Genomic DNA, 24,475 nt, shown 5'->3' with positions numbered 1-24,475 from the left:
TCCATTACAATAATCCACCCTGCTGGTGATGAAAGCATGCACAAGTTTCTCTAAGTCTTGTCTGGAAACAAAGCATCTAATTCTTGCAATATTTTTTAGATGATAGTATGCTGATTTAGTTATTGCTTTGACATGACTACTGAAACTAAGGTCTGACTCTAGTGTCACACCAAGATTCCTGACTTGATTTTTAGTTGTTTGACCCCTAGAGTGAAGGTATGCGTTCACCTTGAGAACTTCATCTTTGTTTCCAAATGCAATGACTTCAGTTTTATCTTTGTTTAACTGAAGAAAGTTTTGGCACATCCAACTGTTGACTTCATCAATGCATTGGCACAGGGAGTCAATGGGGCTGTAATCGTTAGGCGATAGGGCTAAGTACAGCTGTGTGTCGTCTGCATAGCTGTGGTAAGCGATTTGGTTCTTTCTCATTATTTGGCTCATTGGGAGCATATACAGGTTGAACAGGAGTGGCGCAAGAATTGAACCTTGAGGGACTCCGCATGTCATGGATGTCCACTCAGACTTATGGTCTCCTATACTCACATAATAACCTCTCCCATCTAAGTATGACCTGAACCATTTTAGGACTATCCCAGAAAGCCCCACCCAGTTTTCCAGCCTGTCAAGAAGTATGTTATGATCGACAGTGTCAAATGCAGCATTGAGGTCGAGTAGTACCAGCACTGATAATTTGCCTGAATCAGTATTTAAGCGAATATCGTTTATTATCTTTATGAGCGCTGTCTCTGTGCTGTGGTGCGGTCGGAAACCAGATTGAAAATTGTCAAAGTATCCATTCGAGCTTAAGAATTTGTTCAGCTGATTGAAGATAACTTTTTCAATGATCTTGCCTATGAAAGGAAGATTCGAGATCGGTCTATAGTTGCTTAATATGGTCTTATCCAGATTGCTCTTTTTCAGGAGGGGCTTGACAAACTGCAGTTTTCAGGGAGTTTGGAAAACTCCCAGAGAGAAGTGAGGCATTTACCACTTCTAGAAGATCTGCTTCTAAACTGTTTAACACACTTTTGAAAAAAGATGTGGGAAGTGTGTCAAGAGCGCATGTTGATGTTTTAAGGTGCTGTACGGTTTCTACCAAAATTTTGCTATCAATTTTTTTGAAATCAGACAAAGTTACTACTTTTTCAGGTGGTCTGATCTGTCTGACCCCAGCGCAACTCAATGATGTGCTGATCACCTTTCTGATATTATTGATTTTGTCAGAGAAGAAAGAAGCAAACTCACTGCACTTGCTGTTTGAGAGCATTTCACTGGGAATCTGGCTTGGGGGGTTTGTCAGTCTCTCTACAGTAGCAAAAAGAGTGCGTGTGTTGTTTAAATTGCAGTTTATAATATTTGAGAAGAAAGTCTGTCTAGCTTTGCCTAGTTCCATATTGAAAGCATGAAGGCTGTCTTTGTAGATGTTATAATGGACTACAAGCTTTGTCTTCCGCCACATGCGCTCTGCTTTTCTGCATTGTCTTTTCATATTTTGCACTGCTGTTGAGTTTCTCCAAGGTGCTTTTTGTCTGCCACTCTTCTTCCTGACTTTCACAGGAGCAATATCATCAATTGCACTTTTAACTTTTGAGTTAAAAGAATCAAGGAGAAAATCAACAGAGTCAGCAGATATGCTTGGTGTTAAGGATATAGCCTTCATAAATAGTACACTAGTGTTCTCATTTAAGCATCTCTTCTTGACAGACACAGATCTAGCTTCAGTGGCAGGAGAGATCAATATATCAAAGAAAATACAGAAATGATCAGACAGTGCTACATCCTTAATAACAATCGATGAGATGTTTAGACCCTTACTGATAAGTAAATCTAGAGTGTGTCCATGATTGTGTGTGGGTCCATGTACATGCTGAGTCAGATCAAAAGTTTTTAAAACAGTTTTGATTTCTTTTGCCATATTGTTTTCTGCATTATCTATGTGAATGTTAAAATCTCCAGCAATGGCAAAAAAGTCAAACTCTGAGGTAATTGTTGATAACAGTTCTGTAAATTCCTCAGCAAAGGCTGGAGAGTATTTTGGAGGCCTGTAAATAATGATAAGTAAAATGCGTGGAGCACCTTTTAATAAAATACCCAGATATTCGAAAGACGTGTAGTTCCCAAATGATATTTGCTTACATTGATAGATATCTTTAAAAAGAGCAGCTAGACCCCCACCTCTTTTAACAGCTCTGCAGACACTCATAAAAGTAAAGTTAGGAGGGCATGTTTCATTGAGGATTGTTGCACTGCAGCTGTCTTCTAGCCAGGTTTCATTTAGAAGCATAAAATCCAGGTTGTTTGTGGTTATTAAGTCATTGACTAGAAGTGATTTATTTTTAAGTGAGCGGATGTTTAAAATTGCTAACTTAACAGTCTTACTTTTTTTCCCTACATCAATCTTAGTTAGACGTGCAACAGGCGCCAGATTAGTTGAGTTTGCTGTACGGCTATTGAAGGCCTTAGACTTTCTATCTTGTAATAGAACAGCGATAGAGAAAGATACAGGCACACTGGGTTCCCGCTTGTTCTGTAAACATATGAGAAAGTTACTGTTATCAAAACGGGGACCCGACACACAGCACTGAGAGCTGGTATCAGTTGTTTTTGGTTCACCTCGAGCAGATGGAGGAGGGTGTGGGCCCTGGCGTTGTGGCAGAGGCCGAAGAGCTCTCACAGAAGGAGGGGGAGGGCGACCTCGGCCCGCAGGCTTTGGTGGTAGCGGTGCCTGACGTTTTTTGGTTGATATCTGGGGGCTTGCAGCAAAAGAGTGGGATAGTCTGGTTCCAGCATGCACCAGTTCTTCCATTTTCTGTGAGAAGCACAGGAGTGGAGTTGCTGACGAGAGCGAAAAAGTGTCTGGTGAAAGGGGCTGTTGCTCTGGTGTTATAGGAGGCTGTGATATGCTGTCCTGGCTTCCCTGGCTTCCCTGGCTGTTTTCCAGGAAGTTGTCCTTGGGTGCTGAATCTTGGAGCAGTTCTGATGTGTCTGTCTGTGGTGAGCTCTGTGGGCAGGGCTCAGCTGAGATGGTGTCCGTGAGCAGAGGTTGTTGTGGCTCAGTGGTGTTATCATTGTCCTTGTGTGATATGTCAACATCATGTCCATTCTGAAGTGAAGTCCTGTGGTCATTCATACTGTGTCCAGGTGTGTGTGTGCCGTTCTGATTGAGTGGATTGGCACATACTGCAGAAGGATGATTGAGGGAGAAGTAGATATTGTCCTTTAACACTCTTGAACCAAGTTTGTTTGGGTGATGGCCATCCCGATGAAATAGTTGTCTCTGACTCCAGAAGAGATTGAAGTTGTCAATGAAGTTTACTCCTTTTATATTGCAGGTTTTTTGCAGCCATGTATTAATCCCAAGCAACCGTGAAAACCTGTTTGTCCCTCTTGCTGGGAGTGGTCCACTGATGAATGTCTGAACTTTCAGTTTTTTAAGTGTTTCAAAAAGTTCATTGAAATCCTTCTTAAGGAGTTCTGACTGCTCTTTATGAATGTCATTCTTCCCCACATGAATGATGAGTCGATTTGCAGTCTTATGTTTCATTAGAATGTTCTGAAGTTCCCTGTTTATATCAGAAGTTGTTGCTTGTGGAAGGCAGCACGTAGTTGTATCCCTGCAGCTAATGTTTCTGATTATGGAGTCCCCCACTATCAGAGTCCTGGGCTCGGCTGCGCTCTGAGCTGAGTGCCGCTGTCTGCTCGACCTTGAGCGCCAGTTAGCATCAGTGTTAGCTACTGGCTGATACAGTCTGTGTTCGATCACATTCATCACGTCTGGGGATTCCTCATTTACATTCATTAGTACTTCAAATCTGTTCTCAAGATGTATAGGTGTTGGTGGGAGACCAGTGTTTGCAATCTTTGTCAGAGCTGTATCTGGGGTAGAGGATGCTACTGCGGTAATATGTGAGGCTCGTGACAATCTGATGTCTCGAGTGCCTTTGGGTCTCGCTCCCTGTTTGTGCCATCGGTTTGTAAGTCGATCGGCTTGTTTCTCTACCTGTCGAGGAGCACTAGTTTCATGGGACTCACCGGCTATATGCTGAGGGCGTCCATGACGAAGCTCTGTTGTGTGTTCCGTCTGGTTTGGTGGTCCCGTAAATAACTTTGTTTCAAGAACTGCAATCCTTTGTAAAAGTCTGTGGCAGTTAGTGCAGCAAGTAGATTCCAGAAGAGGCATTTTTCTCTCTTATCCTTGTAGGCAGTTGTGTTTTCCTTTCCCCGGAATGTAAGCTGGTCGGGTAGAAGAATTCTGCGTTTTTGTAGTAATCCAAACTTTGTCGTTTGAGCACTGTGCTGATTTGCTGAAGTTAAAATTAGGTGATAAAAGGAGCTCAAATTATAAAAGTATAGAAGATAAAATATAAAAGCGATAGAGCAAAGCGCGGAGCAGTAAGCAAGAGCGTCCGAACAGTGCAAATGAAACAAGTGAGTTTTCAGTGATGCATGATTTATCCAGATCATGCATGATGGCACTCATTAGGCTTGTTTGACATAAGCAGGTTCCATACAGAACTGTTCACCAGTGATCATCTGGTTTTAAGTGTTGTCCTCTCCAAAGTGTTTCCAAGTGCAAGATTACAAACCAGGTCCATTACAATGAATCCATTAATTACTCCTACACTGCTGTTGCTCTTCACTATCACCAACTCACGATAACACAGCACTCCATAGTTCCCTCTGCTTTTATGACTTTTTTTCAACAACTTTCATCTGTATTTTTTTTTATTTAGTGTTTGTTCTAAGACAATGTTTTTTTCATTATAGAAAAATTCATATTAAATTATATTTAGAACTGTTTTATTTAAAAAGGTTACAAAGAGACATGTCTGCGAGATCAATGTACAATACAAATATTTTGCCTCTGTTCTGTTTCTTTCTTTTTAATACATGTGCAAAGTTATCAACAAATCAGTTTTCTGCTTTGTCATTATGGGTAGAGTATAGACTGATGTGAAAAATAATTTAAGCATAAGGCTGCAACAACATAATGTGCACAGTGCATCATTAGACTCATATTTATGTGTGGTATCTATTGTTTGAAATAATATACATGTCAATGTGTGATCAACAGCATAGACAACTAAAAAGAACAAGAATGGGTGTGGGCATTTTTTATTATGCATGTATGCTTGTGTGACCAGATTAAGTGTTTTAGTTGGGATTTGGACGCTTATGTAGGCTATCTATACTTACTCCATTCCTATAGAGGGAGTCTGTTGCAGGGTAACTTCCTGTGCTTAGGCTTCCACTAGGAAGTAGATAAAAGCAGTGTGCAGGGTGGATGAATTGTTTGTTTTGTTTGCCCGGTCAGCGTGCGTTAAGTGCGAGCTGAAAAGTTATTTATACAGGGTTCGTACGTTTAGAAAAAACCTGGAAAAGTTATGGAATTTGAAAAATGCAAATTCCAGGCCTGGAAAGGTTTTGAAAAAATAAAAAGACCCAGAAAGTTTTGGAAAAGTCATGGACATTTTTTTTTTGACACAGCATAATATGTGATTAATACAAAAACTGTTTAATAAAAAAAAAAAATAGGCCTATTTCGCGTTGTCTTAACGTCCTTATATTCGGGCGGCATAACGTTCAGTTCACTTCCAATTCACTCACTTGTTGCGATGTTAACCCCACCTGAGGCGAAGTCGGTGCTTACAGAAACTTAATTGAAATGCCAGGAAAGTGGCACGAGCATGCTAAGGTTTTGCAAGCACCGGTGGGTCGAGAATGTAGCGGAAAGAGGATTGCAGCTCTGGCCGCATGTGAAAAGATACATAGAATAGCCTACGTCTGTCTCCTGCACGCGAGAGGACAGAAGAAAACGAGTAAATGTCAGTTCAATTGTAAGTTTCAATTTTATGTGCTTAGGAGTGTGCGATATTGTCTATGAACTATGATGATATTGTAATCATTGTTTTAACTATGTACGAGGCACTGCGAGTACGAGCTGACATCGCGTTTGTCTCTCATGCTTGCTTTCACTGCGTGATGTGTCAGTGCAGTTATAGATGTTCCCAAATGAGTTTTTGTCTTATATTTATATCATATTATGTTGTCATATTAGAATATCACATGAGCAAGAGTGTCGTTTTCCTTTGCACAATTTCAAATGTGCTTAATGTTATAGAACCGTTAAATTAACAATAAAGTTAACATTGTGAGTTACTTTTTGGACACAATGTCAATTTTCACTTTATATCGCCGACGAGAATTTTATAATGAAGCCGTAGTCCAACAGACATCGATGATTTTTTAAAATTTATTTAATGAAATCCGTGTTTTGAACGAATCATTTTAACGATTCAATGAACAATCACTTGTTTTTCTGAATGAATCAGCCGTTTGAACGAATCGGTTGAATAAATGACTCCAACAACTCTCTTATTAAGACTTATTAAGTGACTTGCCGCCACCTACTGGTTGGTTTAGTTTCATATTTAAAGTATCTTTTAATTAAAACGTTAAAATTATAAATCATTTCATTTAAATAGCCTATTGAGTAGCTTTATTTATGCAATTGTAAATGAAGTGTAAATATAGTAGGCTAATGCCAGTTTTGATGCCGCTTCTGTGTCAGCTCTAATGCCGACTGACATTTTCAGGAATACAAAGTCATGGAAATGTGCCGAAAAGTTATGGAAAAGTATTGGTTAAAATGTGTATGAACCCTGTTTATAGCAGAAGTTCATCTTCGCGTCAGGCGCAGCTTGTTAAAAGTTGGACGAGTAACTGGTCGGCGCATCGCCTTTGTTCTCAGTTAAGCAGGGACGCGGCGAGCCGAAGCAACGAGAGCTTTTCATTCATATGGGCGAATTGCTGTCGTAGCTGTAAACAGGAACGGTAAGCAGCTGTTTCTTGACTGTTGCGTGCAACTCAGAGAGCTCGGTAAACGAGATCGTCCTTTAATAGAGCTATTCTCCTCGCTCTTAGCTTTCGGGGGATTATGCAGAGTCGTCGAGTGGAGCACCAGTAATTAATGCAACTAGGAGCGGGGATCCTAGGTGCAAGGTAGTGATTCACTGGTGTAATTTTGTAATGATTTAATATATTAATGTGGGATGTACTGTGCCAATTGTTTGTTTCTTCCCTGCTTAAATGTGTTGCACTATTGCTGCGAGTAGAAATAGATTTTATATATTTATTCTGTGTGGTATGTTGTAAGCGAGATCTTATACTGTGTGAAACATTATTGTGTAAACCAGGGAAGGATAATACAGTTAGAAGGAAACTGGTGCAGTTGGTTTTATGCTATGTGTGCTTATGGTATGTTTGTGATTTATTACAGAAACTGAGTGCTTCGGGGTGTAATTGCCGCTTTCCCCTATTATAAATGTGAGAACTGTATTGTACCTCCAAGGTGTATTGTACATTTTGTTTGTTTTGTTTGTTGTTTTCTTTGCTTTCCTGAAGGGGTGGTTTTTGATGAATGGTCTGGCAAACAGTATTATAACATTGTGCCCCACTTACCCAGAGCTAGCCTCTAGCATAGATTTGGGGTGGTTTCACATGGATTATTCAGTTTGAGTTTGCCGTGTACAGGGTTTCCATATTGGGGGTGCTGTGTTAACTAAGATTGCGGTATTTGATACACTGTGTGATAGTGAGGTTTTGCTGTTGACCATTTGTGTGCCTATGGACAGTATTATTTGCCAACCTTCAATATTTTAACTATACCATTTGTGATAATAAAGTAAGATATTATTTTTTTGTATACCAGCCTTTGTCTTCCTTTGAATCCTTTAAGATACCTGTTAAAGGGAACTAGGTCATGCTGATAAAGAAAAGTTCCATTATGTTACACTTGTAAAAATGAAAGTGAAATTGAAATGTAGCCTACAGTATATAACGGCTCTGATTTCCCTTGCTTAATACAAGTCAACTACTCCACAACTACTGTACTCCAGGAGAGAGCTGATATTATTATATTGAAGGGGGTGAAAAAAAGAGACAAAAAAGCAAAATGGGATCATCAGGCTCACAAGTGAAACCAAATCCAGGTGAGAGGGTCTTTCTTCCATATACATTCTCAGAGAGATACTACCAAATTATTGTTAAACTTAATTGCTAAATGTGTTTCCATAGAACTGGATACACCATGGAGGGAATTTGACTGGGGGTAAGCCTTACATGTGCATAAGCTATTCTGTATGCAGACATACTAAATTCAGCGAGTCATCATAAAGAGGCAAAAGCAACAACAACGCAGGAAGTGCTCAAAATACGAAGTTCAGGTATTATTCAGAGTAGCATAAGCCTGATAAGTGATGTTTCAAAGGGAAAGACATTTTTATTTTATTTTTTTCTATAAGGTTAAGTGCTCACGGAAGAGATTGGTTTTCAGCTGTTTTTTGAATGTTTTCAGGGATTCTGCATTCCGGATGAGGGTGGGGAGAGCGTTCCACCAGCATGGAACTGTGAATGAGAATGTTCTGGAAAGTGATTTTGTGGCTTTCTGTGATGGAACCACGAGACGTCGCTCGTTGACCGATCGTAGGTGTCTGGTAGGGATGTAGACTCGTAGGAGTGAGTGAAAGTAGGAGGGAGCTGAGCCTGTGATAGTTCTGTAAGCAAGCGTCAGTGCCTTGAACTTGATGCGAGCAGCTAGAGGTAGCCAGTGCAGAGAGATGAACAGAGGAGTGACGTGGGCCCTCTTGGGCTCGTTGAAGACAAGACGAGCTGCAGCATTCTGGATCATCTGTAGGGGTTTGGTTGCACATGCTGGGAGTCCAGCCAGAAGGGCATTGCAGTAGTCAAGCCTAGAGATGACCAGGGCCTGGATGATAAGTTGTGTTGCATGCTCAGTTAGGAAAGGCCTGATCTTCCTGATGTTGTGCAGTGCAAACCTGCATGATCGAGCTGTCTTTGAAATGTGATCTGTGAAGGTCAGCTGGTCATCAAACGTTACTCCAAGATTTCTGACCGATCTTGATGGGGTGATTAATGATGACTCTAGCTGGATGGTGAAATCGTGCTGTAGAGATGGATTGGCAGGGAGGACGAGAAGCTCAGTCTTTGCCAGGTTGAGCTGCAGGTGATGTTCCTTCATCCATGTGGAGATGTCCGCCAGACAGCTTGAGACCCGTGCAGCTACTGTGGGATCATCTGGTTGAAAGGAGAGGAAGAGCTGTGTGTCATCAGCATAGCAGTGGTAGGAAAAACCGTGTGCCTGTATGATGTGTCCCAGTGATGTGGTGTAGATGGAGAAGAGGAGGGGACCAAGAACTGAACCCTGGGGAACCCCTGTGGTCAGCTGATGTGCTCTGGATACCTCACCTCTCCATGCGACCTTGAAGGACCTACCTGTGAGATAGGACTCAAACCAGTGGAGTGAAGTTCCTGTGATGCCCAGTGATGAGAGGGTGGACAGAAGGATCTGATGATTCACCGTGTCGAAGGCAGCAGACAGATCCAGGAGAATGAGGACTGAAGATTTGGAAGCAGCTTTTGCGATCCGTAGGGCTTCTGTGACTGACAGTAGTGCAGTCTCAGTTGAATGTCCTTTCTTGAAGCCAGATTGGTTGACATCCAGCTGGTTGTTTAGAGACAAGAAGGATGTTAGTTGGTTGAAGACAGCTCTTTCAAGTGTCTTCGCAATGAATGGTAGGAGAGAGATAGGTCTGTAATTCTCTACAAATGATGTGTTTAGCGTTGGTTTTTTGAGCAATGGAGTAACCCGAGCCTGCTTGAATGCTGTAGGGAAGGTGCCAGTGTGGAGGGATGAGTTGATGATGTGTGTGAGTGATGGTAGAAGTGTGGGAGAGATGGCTTGTAGAAGGTGTGAGGGGATGGGGTCAAGCGGGCAGGTGGTAGGGTGACTGGAGAGGAGAAGTGTAGATACTTCTTCCTCGGTTAGCGAAGAAAAGGAGGACAGAGGGGTATTGGCTGTGGAAGGGGTCGGTCTGGGTTCCTGTGTGTGTGGAGCTGAGAACTGACTGCTGATAGCTGTTGTTTTGTTGGTGAAGAAGGTCGCAAAATCGTCAGCAGTTAAGGAGGAGGCGGGAGGTGGTGGAGGTGGACAGAGGAGAGAGTTGAATGTCTTGAAGAGTAATCGTGTGTTGGAGGAGCTGTTGATCTTGTTGTGGAAGTATGAAGATTTTGCAGCATGAACATCAACAGAAAAGGAGGAGAGGAGAGATTGATACATACTCAGGTCAGATGCGTCTTTTGATTTGTGCCATTTCCTCTCCGCTGCCCTGAGTTCGGTCCGGTGTTCCCGAAGAACCTCAGATAACCAGGGGTTAGAGGGAGTAGCGCGTGCTGGCCTGGAGGAGAGAGGGCAGATAATGTCTAGAGAAGAGATTAGAGTGGAGCATAAGGTGTCCGTTGCGGTATTCACATCCAGAGATGAGAATTGTGAGGGTGGGGGAAGAGAGGATGACACGGCAGAGGAGAGATGGGAGGGGGAAAGTGAGCGCAGGTTTCGTCTGAAAGTGACTGGTGGTGGGGGTGGTGGTGCAGGGGTAGAGAGTTGTAGACTGACATAAACCACGTGACTGCGAGATCAAAGAGTGTCGCAACGGCTCTGCGTAAGACACATGAACCAATGGATCCAATAGATCTCCAAAGACAGGAGAAAAAAACACAACAGCTAACTTCATATATTAGTCATAGGGTGAGGTTCAAACTTAAAACAGAAATTTAATTTGTTTTTCAGGGGAAATTATTTTGACCTCCACCCATATTATAACGATTATAAAAATATGATGGTAACAATTTTTTTGGAGCGCACATAAACAGAAATTATCCTTTACTTTCTATTGAAATAATGACAATATGTTATTTAAAGTGAAAGTGAAAGTTAGATATGCATGTATAGGCTAAATATAGCCTCGGATGAGAGCTGCAACTTCAATGGCACATCCTAAGAAACACAAGACAGAACACTAGCAATTCTGTGATTCTTGTATTACTCTGCAGTGTGGTATTATTTGCTGAATTTATAAGGGGGGAAAACGGCGAGATCACAAATGGGAGGTTCAGGATCAAAACAAAATGAAACCCCCCGAGGAGGTAAGTGCTGCGCCCTCTTGTCTTGTAAATCCTTATTAGGCCTATTTGTACACCGAGACTTACAACTGGTCATTCATGCATGATATTGATTTTTATCGTAAAGAGTTGATTATGATTTCACTTTTTTAACTTCAGTTAGAGTGTAATGTTGCTGTTTGAGCGTAAGCAACATTTAAACTTAAACTTCTGCAAAGTTACAACGCTCAAAGTTCGCGGGCAAAGGAAGATATGGTGGTTAATTAACACATACTTAATTTTGACTTTACAGGGTCATGAAACCTAAACCAAATTTTCTGAGATTTTAACAGAGGTATGTGTGTTGAACACCATTGAAGACAATGTTAGCATCTGTTAGATTTAATAGTAGGGGGGAAATGGTTCAATTTTAGTTTTTTCCCGCTATTTTCATCTTCATCGTGTCCACGTCACAGGCTGTGTGTGTGTGTGTGTGTGTGTGTGTGTGTGTGTGTGTGTGTGTGTGTGTGTGTGTGTGTGTGTCTAAAATGTAACTGTAAGAATGTAAATGGGAAGGTTTAAATAAAGTTAGATGGTACGCGAGATATCGCGAGCGTAAGAAACACGCGAAAAGGGGAGGAGTTGAAAAAGAGGAAGGAGAGAGATGATATGGATGGAGAAATGGACGATGTAATCGGGTGGAACGATGTAGAGTCATAGTTAAGAGAAATGTTGAAATAAACACTGAGTTCTGAGCACAGAAGTCTTGGTCTGACTCCTCTATCAAGTGACTACGACAGATACAGAAAATAGCCAAGAACCCACGCATAATACTCGGTAAGCACGGATTCATCGAGACTCGCAAATCCGAGTATTACATAACCCTGACCGTTTTACCCTTTTACTTGCCTTTTGTTAAATAATCACTCGTTATGAAAATGTAGATATTTCGATAATACCTCAATTGTATGGAAAGTATGCTTAATTTGTGCAAATTTCTATGTCACTGTCCATCTTTAGTATGTGGGTTTAGGGGGCGCGTAGATCTAGGCTATGTACAGTTACGGAACTTTTTTTTTTTTTTTTTTTTTGCAAAGAAAATGTTGTATTTTCAAATATATGCATTTATAGTGTGTATATAAACAAATATATATTTTAAAATGACATAATTATACACATGTACATTTATATGTTTTAAATACAATTATGATTACTGTAGGCCAGCTATTCCCAAACTGTGGTCCGCGGACCACTAGTGGTCCGTGAGGGTACTGCAGGTGGTCCGTGGAAAGGCAAAATAAAATATAATTTTTTTTTTACCTTAATTTTACCAGGAAATTCCCATAAAAAAAAAAAAAAGAATAATATGTAGGCCTATATTGATATAACATTTTAATTAAATTGTCAAGTTATTGTGTGATTACTAAAATAGCCTAGTGGTGTTTGGCCTTGACATTCAAGTTCAGTGCCGTTAGAACCACAACATTGGTTCGGTGGATAGCAACAGGTTCTCTGAAGAGAAAAGGGCAGAGGAAAATATGTTCTCATTATCACATCACACGCATAGCCTTTAATGGTGCGTTCACACCGGACGAAATTTCGCTTCAAACTTTTGTTTTTACGCGCGTCAATTTCGCTCTCGACGCGCGAATTGATACAAAGTGGTCAAGCGTATCACTAGACACGGTAGGCGCGAATTTGACATATGATCCCTTTTTGAATTTGACGCGCTATTCGCGTCCGGTGTGAACGCACGGTTAGGCATAGGCAGTAACGAAATGTTTATAAATGGAATGAATAAGGCCTGTTATTATTTTAATTTCCAGTTAGTTTCTTGATCTCGCGTTTCTGAAATGTTTTCCAGATGTGCTGTTAAGTGGACAAACTCAAGCCTAGGTACTTTTTGAGGACTTGTAAAACTAAAACTCTGAAGATTAATAATCCCCTAAAATCGCCAAAGGTTTTGAAATGTTGACTATATTCCAGTGTTCTGTATAGATTTCATACTCCATTGCTATGGAAATAAGCCTGTTGTTCAAATGAACCTGATTATGCCCTCGGGCGCTTGAGTAAATAAATAAATTAAATATGTGGGAGCCGTTGTGTGCAGTAAACTTTCTTTTAACAAGCCTGTTGTACTGATGTGATGACCAATGATAGTTTTAGAGCTAGTAAGCCTATTTAGAGGTGCAGATTAATTCAGGTAGGACTCTGTGTAGACATATTTTATTATGTGTATTATGAGGTGGTCCGCGAAAATTCTTGATTACAAATAGTGGTCCACACACACAAAAAGTTTGAAAACCCCTGCTGTAGGCTAATATGTAGCAGTGCATTCAGCATTCAGTGCATTTGCCCGCTTGCCTTGCCTGCTTGGGGGATGATACCTGCTCTCCCTCTGTTCGAGCCGCGCAAACCGCGCCGTTCACAGTGGATGTCAGGAGCGGACGGTCACGGGGCTAGCTTTCTCTCTCCCTCTGTTTCGAGCCGCGCAAACTGTGCCGTTCACAAGGGAGGCTGGAAGCGGACGGTCGGGGTTAGTTTTTTCTTTACGTACAAGAAAGCTACCCTGCCCCTGCGCCCCATTCACGCGTCACTCACCGGCGAAAAGAGAAAAGAGTGTTTTTAGTCCCGCCGAGGCTGGACTGACCTGAATTTCTCAAACATTTCTCAGTTCCCTGATCAGGCGACTGGAAATATCATATTGCAGCAAACGAGCCTGTTATATACACGCACGCCTGCAAGCAAACGCCGAAGAAAACATGTTGACGCTCTCATATGCTCGTGCATCTGAAAGCCTTTGTGTTCCCCCTATGGCTCAGTGGCAGAATCTTTGGTGTTTCGCACGAGAGACCGGTGTTCGAATCCCGATCTAACGGCAGATAAATTATTCCTCCAATGCTTCGCTCTGTCAGTTCCCTGAAAGGCGACTGCAGATGTGCATTTTGCAGCCAACGAGCGCATTGTACAACCCGCTCGCCTGCACCCAAACACCGTTTCTATGGTTTCCGTGCGTCACTGGCGTAAGGAGAAAAGAGAGTGTTTCCCGCTGCGGATGGACCGACCTCCATTTTCTCATACATTTCTCATTCCCCTCTGAAGTTCGGGCGACTGGAAATGTCAGTATTGCAGTGAGCAAGCCTGTTGTAATACACGCATGCACGTTGACGCTCTCTGATAATACTCGCGCTAACTGAGATACAATGTGTCTCCCCCTGTGGCACAGTGGCAGACTCTCAGGTTTTTGCGCGCGAGAGACCCGTGTTCGATCCCGGGTCTACCGGCAGATAAAATTATGCCGTCAATGCTCGCTCTGTCAGTTCCCTGAAAAGGCGACTGCAGATGTGTATTTTGCAGCCAACGAGCGCGTTGTACAACCCGCTCGCCTGCACCCAAACACCATTTCTATGGTTTTCCGTGCGTCACTGGCGTAAGAAGAAAAGAGAGTGTTTCTGGTCCCGCTGCGGACGGACCGACCTCCATTTTCTCATACATTTCTCATTCCCCTCTGAAATTCAGGCGACTGGAAATGTCAATATTGCAGTGAACGAGCCTGTTGTAATGCACGCAGGCATGCAATAAACGCCAGCATGTTGACGCTCTCTGTTTCTATGGCAACTTCTCGCTCGTTCAGTTCCAGTAAATGTGACTGTTCCAGTGTATTCTGCAGTAAACAAGTCGGCGACGCAGCACGCTTGCCTGCACACAAACGCCGCTTTTACGGCTACCCAGATAAATCCCATAAGAGCGAATTTTCTGGTGTCCCGGCCACGGCCGATGGTGTTTTATGTGTAGAAAGAATGCCCACTGCCCAGTGCCCATCTCTACACACAAGCACAGCCCGTCACACAGGGCTCACGCACATAAATCGACTCAGATCAATTGCGCATCAAACGTGGTAAATGTGCCCACTACCCAGTGCCCACAAACACTACGTTATGCATGTCTCACGTTTTCTGTAAAAACGAAACCAACGTGCATTCGCTTCACTCAAGCGAACAATGCTTTCGGTGTGATAAATGTGCTCGCTATCCCGCGCCCACATCCACGCACAGACATGACAGTTCCTACGGGACTCGCCCAGCCCTCCCCCTCTCGGTTGGACGCCGCAGAGGAGTCGAGCGCGGGCAATCTGCCCGCTGTTATCAGCGTGCCCCTGCTAGTGCAGCAGATTAATGGCATATTTCAAGAGAATCGTTCAAATTGGTATAGAAGCATGAAATTTGGCACAGATACTCTCTAAGGGTCACTTTTTGGGAAAAAGGCGTTGGCCACCGAAAAATTCAACATGGCGGCCATTTTTTCAAGATGGCCGCTATTTCTGTAAAATGCTCATTATGTCAATTGTTAAAACAGTGATGTAGGCATAACATTTTGTGAAAATACTCTCTTCAGAATGTTTTTTTGGAAAACGGTGCTTGTCCCTCAAAAATTCAAGATGGCTACCAGTTTTCAAGATGGCCGCCATTTCTCTTGAATCCTTACATCTTTTTTTCAAATGGTGCTGCCATCATGAAATTTGGTACAAATATTCTTCAAGGAACATTATCATGGAAAAAGGTGTGTGCCGCTCAAATTCAAGATGGTGACCATTTTCAAGATGGCCACCATTTCTGTCAGAGCTCAATTTAATGTGTTAAGGAAGGTTTTGTTTAATAGAGTGAACGTCATTACACAACCAGGGCACACTGGTGACTTAACTGCTGTGGAACTCAGCATGGGGTTCAGTGTCAGCTGATCTAGTTTTACTTACACTGTAGTTCTTGACTAGTAGTAATAGTATAGCTAAGTTTAGTGTCCCAAATGCTGTCTACCAGCCCCTCATCAATTAGCTAGTAATAGATGTAGTTAGATAGCCGCACCTGAATTGACAGGTTGTGCCAGCGCGGGAGAGCCGAGCCAAGGGTAAGCGGGGCAATACATGACTTGTTCATGTATGCTTAAGGCTGGTTCACACGGGACGATTTTAAAATTGTCGGCCGATTTTCCAAACCTGAGAGACCCCACACACGGGGATAAAAAATCACAGGTCTAACAGTTTTGGTCGTACAGTGTGTGGTGCACAGCCACACGGCAAAATCAACACATCACACACGAACCGATTTGACTCCCGAGCATTCCCAGATCAGACGGGAAATCGCGCAAAATACCTCGAGATCAAACGTGACTTCAGAGTAAACAATCATGGCGGACGAAGAGGATGCAGTGGCAATAGTTTGTAGTTTGTTTTTAACCGAAAAAAAAACGTTATCAAAAGAAAAGGCGATGATCTCTGACGTCCACCGGACTTTCTGGTGCGCCATGCCGCCGGCTGTTTTGATTATATTTCCCGGTGTTTCCTCGCCGCCTCGTCACCTCGCTTTCTGATTGGCTACACTGCACAGTCCACAGGCTGCGTGCTCGGGGGACACCACACACGAGAAGAAATCGGGCCAAATAAATCCAACATGTTGGATATCCCCGATTTGAGATGGGAGCGGTCCCGACGTCCTTCCGAGCAGACGAGAGCAGTCTTAACACACCACACACGGCAGGAATATTTGATCAGACTATTTTACGATAATCGGAGCATCCTTAAGATTGTCGGAAGGGGTGAATCGGGGCTAAAATCGGCTTAATTATCCTGCCGTGTGAACTAGGCTTTACCTGGAAGGTGTACAGATCACACGGGACTTAAATGGCACTGGATGAATGATCGGGCTAGGTGTAGGTGACCCGTACCTAGTTGTATCCCATACCTGAATGTGTACTATGTCTATGATTGAGATGGTAAAAGGATAACCCCTCGGCCTTAATCAGACAACAAACCCCCAAAATGGCAAATGAAAATCCCATGTCAGCCAAGAGGCCAACTGATTGGAAGAAATGTTGTCTTTGTCAGACAGACACAAAGGAACCCCTCCAATCACCACCTACCCATCATGTTTCTCAACATGATGGCTATAAAATGATTGCCACCAACATTCCACTCTTACACAAGATGAACAAAATGCCAATGATCCTGGACCTGGAACGACTGGATGAAGGTGGTGGTATAGAAGCTTTGAGAAGGAACCAAGCGAAGTATCACTACAATTGTCGACTTCGGTTCAACCACACAAAGTTACTTCGTGCCCAGAAGCAACAATCCGATGCTCAATGTAGTGAGATAGATGAAGGCCAAACAAAGCATCGCAGAACCATGATGCAGAAAAGTCTAGATGATCAGGTTTGCTTTCTTTGTGATAACATATCTCCTGAATCTGACCTACGTCAGGTAATGACACTGCAACTGCATGACAGACTACATGAATGTGCACAAACACTGAATGATGCTAAATTATTGTCTCAACTAAGTGGTGCTGATGCCATTGCACAGGAGCTGAAATACCATCATTTGCGTCTCATTCATCTTTACAACAGAGAGAAACCTCAGAAGGCTTGAGAAAGAGTCACAGAGTGAAACGATTCAACCAGCCATCTTTCCTATGGCTCTTTCTGAACTGGTCACCTATATTGTTGAAACCAGTCTCAATTCTGATGGTCCTTCCGCCTTCCGTCTCGCAGATACAGTGGGGAGAACAAGTATTTGATACACTGCTGATTTTGCAGGTTTTCCCACTTACAAAGCATGTAGAAGTCTGTAATTTTTATCATATGTATTCTTCAACTGTGAGTGACGGAATCTAAAACAAAAATCCAGAAAATCACATTGTATGATTTAAGTAATTAATTTGCATTTTATTGCAAGACATAAGTATTTGATACATCAGAAAAGCATAACTTAATATTTGGTACAGAAACCTTTGTTTGCAATTACAGAGATCATACGTTTCCTGTAGTTCTTGACCAGGTTTGCACACGCTGCAGCAGGGATTTTGGCACACTCCTCCAGACCTTCTCCAGATCCTTCAGGTTTCGGGGCTGTCGCTGGGCAATACAGACTTTCAGCTCCCTCCAAAGATTTTTTATTGGGTTCAGGTCTGGAGACTGGCTAGGCCACTCCAGGACCTTGAGATGCTTCTTACAGAGGCACTCCTTAGTTGCCTTATCTATACCCGCCCGCGCTCTCAGATCACTTGGACGTGGCTGAGTTCAAGAGGTAAAAACGATATAAAAACTGTTCGTTTTCTCACACAAACCGCTCGTTTCGTGTCTTAGGCCATCAATGTGTACTTACGATGGGGAATTGTTTAATTTGGACGACGGGGAATTGTTTTAATTTGGACTCTGTGCATGCTGTTTGAGACAAGTGACCATCGACCTGCATTATATGACTGACAGACAAGAACGGTTTGACCTAAAAATATAAAAATTGAAACTACTGCGGAAAAAAAGACACCTACATCTTGGATGCCCTTGAGGTAAGCTAAAACATACCAAAATTTTATTTCAAAGTGAACTATCCCTTTAATACAGGTAATGAGTGGAGAACAGGAGGGCTTCTTAAAGAAAAACTAACAGGTCTGTGAGAGCCGGAATTCTTACTGGTTGGTAGGTGATCAAATACTTATGTCATGCAATAAAATGCAAATTAATTATTTAAAAATCAAACAATGTGATTTTCTGGATTTTTGTTTTAGATTCCGTCTCTCACAGTTTCAGTGTATCTATGATAAAAATTACAGACCTCTACATGCTTTGTAAGTAGGAAAACCTTCAAAATCAGCAGTGTATCAAATACTTGTTCTCCCCACTGTATGTGCAACCTGTACCAGCAGCGTATCCTTTTTCTAACAGTGGCACTTCCTCTCTGTGGACTACACCTTGCCGTGGTGGAGAGGCTTGTGTACTCCAATGAACCTGAGACCTATGTCGGTGGGGATTTTATAGCCCTGGCAAGTTTAACTAAGCTGGACAGGTCAAAGGAGAGGAGGCAGACAAAGCAGACATTATGACTATTTGACAGAAATGGTGGCCATCTTGAAAATGGTGTCCATCCTGAATTTTTGAGTGGCACATACCTTTTTCCAAAAGAGTGTTCCTTGAAGAGTATTTCTGCCTAATTTTATGCTTGCATCACCATTTGAACACTTGAAATAATTAATATTCGACAGGAACGGTGGCCATCTTTAAAAATGGCGGCCATCTTGAATTTTTTAGGGACAAGCATCTTTTTCTATTAACATGTCCTTTAGAGAGTATTTGTATAAAATTGTATGCTTAGATCACTGTTTGAATAATTGATATAATAAGCATTGAATAGCAATGGCGGCCATTTTGAAAAATGGCCGCCATATTGAATTTTTGAGTGGCCAACGCCTTTTTCCAAAATAGTGGCCCTTAGAGAGTATCTGTGCCAAATTTCATGCTTCTATACCAAAGTGAACGATTTTTTTACTAATCTGCTGCACTATGCCTCAAATGTCACGAGCGTGACGCTTGTGTTACAGCACACCGAAGCCTCTCCATCGCTGAGCGAACGGAGCACGCTTCGTATTCAACCCCTAGCTATTCATGCAGATGCATGGGCAAAGCTGCCTGGGGTTTCGAAGTGGGTGCTAAACATTATAAAAAGAGGCTATTTGCTGCAGTTTCGCCGACGCCCTCGCCGCTATACGGCGCGCGTCGAGACCACGGTAAAACAGAAGTAGCACATTTACTTCGAGCCGAAGTGGCGAAACTATTGAGCAAAGGGGCCATAGAGCCTCTCTCTCTGAAATTCAGAGCGAAGGAGGGCTATACAGCAGATACTTCCTGGTACCGAAAAAAGACGGGGGTTTCAGACCCATACTAGATCTAAGGCAACTGAACAGAGTGCTTGTGAAGCGACAGTTCAGGATGCTCACGACCAGACAAATCCTCGCGCAGATTCGCCGAGGAGATTGGTTCGTGTCAATAGATCTGAAAGACGCGTACTTTCAAATACAGATAGCGTCACGTCACAGGCGATTTTTGGGATTCGCCTTCGAGGGCCAGGCATATCAGTACATAGTCCTGCCGTTCGGTTTGTCCCTGGCACCCCGTACATTTACGAAGTGCATGGATGCGGCGCTCGCACCCCTCAGAATGAGGGGCGTGCGAGTACTGAACTATTTGGACGATTGGCTGATTCTAGCGCAATCTCGCTCAGTGCTCATAGAGCACACGACCATTTTACTCGATCACCTCGAGAATTTGGGTCTCAGAGTCAATTGGGCGAAGAGCTCTCTGTCCCCCAGTCAGACGATATCTTTCCTGGGCACAGAGCTGGACTCGCTGTCCATGATAGCGCGACTATCACCACAGCGCGCGGTAGACATTCAGCGTGCAGCGAACTCTTTCCGCTGCGGCGCATCTGTCCCGCTCAAGAAATTTCAGAAGATGCTGGGTCTCATGGCCTCAGCATCATCAGTGCTCCAGCTGGGCCTGCTCCGCATGCGCCCACTGCAGTTCTGGCTGAAAGCGCGAGTCCCACGCCGAGCGTGGACATCCGGTCTGCTTCGTCTCAAGGTCAATCAGAAGTGCGTCACAGCTCTGAAACCTTGGAAAGCGGACGACTGGTACCAATCAGGTGTAAGCCTGGGGACTTCCTCGAGGGTGAGGGTGGTGTCTACGGACGCATCCACCTCGGGATGGGGAGCGCTGCTCGAGGGCAGACCGTTCTTCGGCCAGTGGTCAGAACGGGAGAAGCTTTTGCACATAAACTGCCTCGAAATGTTGGCAGTAGACAACGCGCTGACGCGTTTTTGTCCCCAAATAAAAGGACGCCACGCCCTGGTCCGCTCGGACAACATGTCTGTGGTGTCCTACATAAATCGCCAGGGCGGCCTCAGGTCCAGGAACCTGCACAGGCTGGCAGAACGCCTCCTGGTATGGGCTCAGCGCAACCTGCGCTCGCTGAGAGCAGCGCACGTGCCAGGGCTCCTAAACATAGGACCAGACCAGGGCTCGAGACTAACGGCGTCCTATCGTCCTGGGGACGACAGAAAATGTGTTTAGGACGAACAGAAATATTCTCCTGGACGCCTACAGGACGAAAGACATTTTTGTATGTGTGTTCATTTATTACTAGCCTATTAGGGTAACTTACTTAGAAAATGCCAAAATTAACCGACCAAGCGCTGACTACAACGGAGCGCGTCTTCTCATGCTGTTACTATAGTCACTATCACTGGCCGGCTACTCACCCGGAGACTTGTTTCGCGGTACATCTATCACATGGCTTATTTTCACAGACGAAAACAAGACGATAACTAAAAAAAAACTAGTTTTGAATGACAAAAACTATGACGAAAATCTATTGACATTTTCGTCAACGAATAAAAACTAGACAAAAATTTTAGATAGTGACGATTTGGGAAGCGATCCAGTCAGAACTGATGTCCTGCGTTTGTGGTAGATGCGCACATTTGTACTGTAACGTGCTGATCTACCCAGCGGCACACGAGTTGGCATGCGCTGCATGTCTCATAAAACGTTAAAAAAAGTAAACGTCTGGGAGAATGAGTAGAGCAGACATATAGATCTGAATAAGAGTGACGACGCAAAAAAAGAGCTCTATTCGGTACGGTTTTCTGCGCGCACACCCGACCCGAAGCGTGCAGCCATGCACAGAGACACCTATACAGCGCGCGAGGACTGAATTGAGCTCTCTTTCGTGTCTGAATGGACAAATACACACAACATTATGTCTAAATGTTCGTTTTGGAGAGTTCACTATAACTATGTTGGTTATGTCTTAAACAGTTTTGAGTAAAAAGCATTTAACTCAAGTTATTTTTTATTAAATCTGTTTTTTACCTGTTAACAGATAACTACTTTGAATGGAGCTAAATAAATATAATAATATATATCATAAAAAATTTTTTATTATGTGACTAACAACAACTAACAACTATAGATGATAATAACAAAGTACAGAAATAACATGTTTATTTTGGGACGGTTGACATTCACTTTAGGACGGTTCAAATAGTTTTTCAGGACAGTTCCAGGACGGAGGTGAAAAAAGTTAGTCTGGAGCCCTAGACCAGACAGACTGTCCAGGAACAATGTTCCGGCAGGTGAATGGTCTCTGCACCCACAGACAGTCCAACTGCTGTGGAATAAATTCGGCAGAGCGGAAGTAGACCTGTTCGCGTCTCAAGAAAACGCTCACTGTCCGGAATTTTTCTCCAAGAGCAGAGCTGGCTCATGTATGGCCCCGCCGCCCGCTCTATGCTTTTCCCCCCGTTTCTCTCCTGCCTCAGGGGATAGAGCGGATCAGGGAAGAAGGATGCGTTCTGGGAAAACCAACCTTGGTTCTCAGTTGTGATGCAGCTAGTGAGCACTGCCCCGTGGCCAGTGCCAGTGAGGAGAGACCTAATCTCTCAGGCCCACGGCTCGATCTGGCATCCTCACCCGGAATTGTGGTCCCTTCATGTCTGGGCCATCAACGGGTATATGTTGAACTCCCTAAAGGAGTGTTAAACACGATCACGCAGGCTAGGGCTCCGTCTACGAGACGTCTCTACTCCTCGAAATGGTCAGTGTTTTCGGGCTGGTGCACAGCCCGTGGCGTGTCACCCACAGACTGTGGAGTGACGGAGGTGCTTTCCTTCCTACAAGAGCTGTTGGAAAAGGGCAGGACCCCTTCCAAGCTCAAAGTTTATGTGGCGGCTATAGCAGCGTTCTCAAGAACAACGCTTGGTCAGTCAATAGGAAGGAACGATTTAGTCATCCGCTTCCTTAGAGGGGCTAAGAGACTGAATCCTCCCAGACCTCCCTCAGTCCCCGTATGGGACCTTTCTACGGTACTGGAAGCCATGAAAGGTGGACCATTCGAGCCTTTACAGACGATTGATCTGAAACATCTGTCTTTCAAGACTGTGTTTCTGCTGGCTCTCGCTTCAGTGAAGCGCATAGGGGACTTACACGCGCTCTCTGTGAGCGCGACGTGCATGGAATTTTAGGCCTAATGACTCAAAAGTTATACTCAAACCTAAGCACGGTTATGTTCCGAAATCCCTCAACACACCGTTTAGGGCGCAGGTTATCTCCCTGTCAGCCCTACTGGTCCCTGATGAGGAAAGAGACGCGGGCCTCCTTTGCCCAGTCAGGGCATTACAAGCTTATGTGTCTTGCTCGTCTGTTTTCAGACAGACAGAGCAGCTCTTTGTTTCGTTTAGCGGGCGTTCTAAGGGACTAGCCGCGTCGAAACAGAGCCTATCCAGATGGATAGTTGATGCTATAGCGCTGGCATACGCCTCCAAGGGCATGCAGTGCCCGTTGGGTGTCAGAGCGCACTCCACGAGAGGCATGGCCTCTTCGTGGGCCTGGTCGAGTGGGGTTGCCTTGCAAGATATTTGTACGGCGGCGGGCTGGGCCTCCCCGTCTACATTTATAAGGTTTTACAACCTAGAGGTTCCCGCCCTGCAGGCCAGGCTGCTGTCGGTCTAGTTAACCAGTATTATCTGACCTGATGCTATCAGCTCAGAATGCTGCGTCTACTGAGCACAGCTCGATGATCGACAGTGAAAAGCAGTAGCACAAGATGTGCCTGGGCAAACTGTGTAAGACCCACATTTCCCCATCAGTTCAGGCCGTACCCCGCCCTGTCTGTATGATGAAATTCGCGTCTAAGCGACGCTGCCATATGTGGAAGAGTGCGGCTTCGCCCCTCCCTCTTCCCGGACTCCCTGTGAGTTCCCTGGGTGATTGTGCACTATATGAACCCCGGGCTTTCGCCCTTGGGTCTTTGGTGTCAGATCTCAGCATGCACGGCGTTTTGCATTGGGTCCCCTAGCGTAAGATATCTTACGCAGTACTAGAGACCTCTCGTAAGAGAACGTACTCGGTTACTAACGTAACCTCGGTTCTCTCTAGAAGAGGGAACGAGTACTGCGTATCTTGCCGTGCATGCGCACGCTCTGGTTGCTTCGATGATGAAAAACCAGATAATAGCTGCCTGCGAGCGGTATTTATAGGCCTAGACCACGCCCGTTTCGGCGGGACGTGACGCAGCGGGCGCGAAGCACCCTCATTGGGTCTGGCGTCACACCAGGCCTCGCTCGATAGGCTGCTGCAGTTGCCGCAGAGCAGCCAATAGGCGCGCGAGCTGCCTCGCCTATGTCTGCGTGCTGCCGCAACGCGTTTTGCATTATTACAAAATTAAGGATAATTTTTGGCTTCAATATCTCGCGGAAAAAGGATTTTCCCCTAGCGTAAGATATCTTACGCAGTACTCGTTCCCTCTTCTAGAGATAACCGAGGTTACGTTAGTAACCGAGTACGTTTTTTTTAAGGAAAACATTCCAGAATGATGAAAGATTTTTCTACACAGAATGGACTTCAATTGCAACCAACTATACCAATGTTCAAAGAAGGTTCAAATGTCCGTCTCAATGCAGCTTCAAAGTACACGATCCCAGTCGAGAAATAAGAGTCTTATCTAGCGAAAATCCTGGAATGCTTTCCTCAAAAACCTTTCTTTCTTTTCGACTGAAGAAAGAAAGACATGGACATCTTGGATGACATCGGAGACGAGTGTGTAAATTATCAGCACATTTTTTTTGGAAAGTGAACTAATCCTTTAAGGACTACAACAAACGGCTGGTAGGGACTACACTACATT

General features: G+C 43.9%; 2 long non-coding RNA genes and 1 pseudogene across 3 annotated transcripts in view; 2 read left to right on the top strand and 1 right to left on the bottom strand.

Annotated features, from left to right (window-relative positions):
- LOC309494773 (interferon-induced protein 44-like) overlaps positions 1-24,475 on the top strand; it is a 110,301-nt pseudogene that overhangs the window by 82,521 nt on the left and 3,305 nt on the right. The gene's annotated exons all lie outside the window — the stretch shown is intronic.
- On the bottom strand, positions 5,364-19,299 carry LOC309494558. The gene is made up of 3 exons (XR_014204361.1): positions 16,599-19,299; positions 15,123-15,901; positions 5,364-5,693 (listed from the first exon to the last, which is right to left on the bottom strand). It is a non-coding gene; the product is annotated as an uncharacterized lncRNA (long non-coding RNA).
- LOC309494242 lies at positions 6,993-8,113 on the top strand. The gene is made up of 2 exons (XR_014204268.1): positions 6,993-7,994; positions 8,080-8,113. It is a non-coding gene; the product is annotated as an uncharacterized lncRNA (long non-coding RNA).

The sequence above is a fragment of the Leuciscus leuciscus genome (genome assembly GCF_965113295.1).
Source record: "Leuciscus leuciscus genome assembly, chromosome: 3".
In the NCBI taxonomy this organism is placed as follows: domain Eukaryota; kingdom Metazoa; phylum Chordata; class Actinopteri; order Cypriniformes; family Leuciscidae; genus Leuciscus; species Leuciscus leuciscus.
This window is presented reverse-complemented; position numbering and strand designations above follow the sequence as displayed.